This window comes from Brachyistius frenatus, unplaced genomic scaffold, assembly GCF_029030835.1.
Source record: "Brachyistius frenatus isolate BFR_SWC_R1_liver_20210118 unplaced genomic scaffold, ASM2903083v1 Contig_219, whole genome shotgun sequence".
NCBI classification, from domain to species: domain Eukaryota; kingdom Metazoa; phylum Chordata; class Actinopteri; family Embiotocidae; genus Brachyistius; species Brachyistius frenatus.
In genome coordinates this window covers 595,001-597,680 of record NW_027210818.1, presented here as the reverse complement: position 1 = coordinate 597,680, position 2,680 = coordinate 595,001, and the positions used below count along the sequence as shown (strand labels likewise).

Here is a 2,680-nt window from a genome sequence, read left to right as displayed (position 1 = left end):
TTGTAGGAGATCCAGTTAAACATCCATCCTTATGAAACTTTATGAAACTACATGCTGAAACTGACCTAAACAACCAAATATGTTTGTGTTTACAAGATACCCAGATTACATAACAGCATCAAATGTGTTGAGAATAGCAGTAAAAGTTTTTGGTTATTGTAGTTGTTTTTTAGCTTCACCAGAGGAAGTGAACAGAGAGAGAGAGGGTCATTGGTGACAGTTGGAAACTCCCTTGCCCTCCCTAACCTCACAGAGGAAGACCGTCACTGCTGGAAGCCTGCAGATGAGACAACAGGGAGCAGGATGTCTGCTGGGCAAATATCTGGACAAATCTGCACCCGGAAGTGACAGAGGGTCATTCTGGGCCCCGGATCAGGACAGGTAATATCGACATTGTTATTTAACTCACGGGTCTGATCAAAATTATTTCACACTATCATTCTTTTGAAAGGAGCAGGAGGCTGGAACAGACACAACTTCCGACCAGCGACAGTTCAAATCAAATGTGATGCAGTAACGGTACTCCACCGGTAGATGTCAGTCGCCACCAGAAAGCACGTTGAGCGGTGACTCGTAGGAATAAGATCCTGTCTACCTGCCGACCAAATACAGTGGCTCGTTGGTCTAGGGGTATGATTCTCGCTTTGGGTGCGAGAGGTCCCGGGTTCAAATCCCGGACGAGCCCTAGAGCTGTTTTGCACTAACAAATAACGCTGAATGAACTGAAACGGATCAGTATTTTTTCTGTCTTAGTTTTTTTGCTTTGTTTTTGCATTCACACGAGCCATTTCCGGTCATGGCTCACCATCATTATCTCCTGCAGTGAAGACAGGCCTGCTGCATCTCATTCTGCTGTGATGAATGATGCCATCAGTTCATTAATATTCATTTGCACAGGTGGCAGCAGTAAATACAGTCAACGAATCAATCAAAGCTCCTTAAAATAAAACCTTTATTATATAAAAATGCTTTTGATACAAAAAAATGTCACAAGTGTAAATTACACAAAGCATTCTTAGCCAAGACGACAAACAGGGTTTTAAAGGGTTTTACTGACACAGTGGTTTGAGGCGGGCCGACGGCCCCTCGGAGAGAGAGAACCCGCTGACACTGTTACAGGTGCTTCTTCAGTCACCAGGTCGAAGCTGTGAACTCACCTGACGGCAGGTAAAAGTTATCAGACAGCTGCAGCAAAGCTCACCGCAAGTTCCCAAAGTTTCTCACCTCCAAAAAGTCCCGCTACACTTCGGCCCGTTCCCAACGTCCACCGTGAAAAAAACAGTTTTCGTCGCGTTTGAGGGCTGAAACAGTTTAAAAGGCGAAATGGGACGCTCCGCCGTGACATCACGCTGCTTGCATCGCCATTGGATAAGAAGAAAAAAAACACCATGACATCATCCCCGTTTGGTTTGTTTACATTTTGTCTCCCGCCCCCGTTTAATACATCACCAATTTTGCTATGAACTGTGGGTAATTCCCTCAGGTCTAATAGTAATGCAGACGTACGGAAAGGGAGCTTAAAGGGCTCAAAATGTCCACCGCAGAGCCGCCACGGCCTCGATGATCTTTCTGAGGGTGGACGTTGGGATCGGGCCTCTTAGACGAGTCATCTAAACATCGAACACAGAAGAAGCATCTTCCCGACACGCCGACCGCTCCTCTGGAAATGTCAGAGACGTCCCGCTCCCTCTCCGAGCTTTGCTGCGCTGTCCGATGAGAACAATAAAAGATGCTGACTGTGGTCCCCGTCTACACTTTCCATCGCAGCAGTGCTTTGTGTTTTTCCAGAAGAGAAAACTAAGTGTTGAAGTCAATAGTGTTCATCCCTTCAGGAGCCTCTGATATTCATATTTGAGGTATCCGAAGACCAAATGTCAGGGGCCCGTCTGCATCCGGAGGTTTCATCCTCTCCTAAATAAACTTTACAGAAATCTGTCCGGGACTTTTTCAGATATCTCAAAGATCCGAGTCGGAGCGCAGAGCGGTGCTGACGTGAGGCTTTTGGTTCTGCAGGATGTTTTCTGCGGTCCTCGGCAGGGTTCAGCTTCACGTCGAAGGCCTCGGAGCGCCTCAAACCGAGCGCCGGTCAGACTGACGGACGGCCGTCTGCGCTGCGATGGCGAGAGACGACAAAAACATACAAAAAGACTTTGGAGAGACGTCGAGGAATTCTTCATCTGCAGCGGACCGACCGACACCTTCGGCCGATTCTCTGAATGAAATGTCTCACTTTTTCTTATTTCCATAAAAGACTCCTTCAACGCTGACACGGAAACAAACACGTCGATCTACACACAAACAAAAATACAAATAACACGAGACGCTATAAGAAATAATTTGTTATTAACTGTAAAATAGCTTCATGATCTACTGTCATTGTGAGAGTGGTGATTTTGGCCTTTCTGTGTAATTATGAGTCATTAATCGAGTATGTACACGATAGCAGCAAACGTACTTTTGGTAAACAGGACGATGAGAGTGAAGGAAAGACGACGAAGAGGTTGAGGTTCACAACGAAAGGCGTTCACGTCTCACGGACTTCATTACACGTATGTACAAGAGCTTTTACACGGCGGAGATCATTTGGTTTGTCGTCGCAGGTGATTTTCGTGGATTTCTCTTTTGTCTCTGTTCAGCTGCGAAGGATTTTCCCCCATTTGAAATGTGGAGGGACACAAAA

The 2,680-nt window shown here is 46.2% G+C and overlaps 1 protein-coding gene and 1 non-coding gene across 2 annotated transcripts in view; one reads left to right on the top strand and one right to left on the bottom strand.

The window, feature by feature from the left end:
• Positions 1-613: 613 nt before the first annotated feature.
• On the top strand, positions 614-685 carry trnap-ugg (transfer RNA proline (anticodon UGG)). The gene has a single exon. It is a non-coding gene; the product is annotated as a tRNA-Pro (tRNA).
• Positions 686-928: 243 nt separating this feature from the next.
• lrp5 (low density lipoprotein receptor-related protein 5) overlaps positions 929-2,680 on the bottom strand; it is a 47,132-nt gene continuing 45,380 nt past the window's right edge. The window contains exon 29 of the mRNA XM_069719602.1: positions 929-2,680. This exon is cut by the window's right edge and continues 1,075 nt beyond it. The gene's annotated coding sequence lies outside the window, so the exon portion shown is untranslated.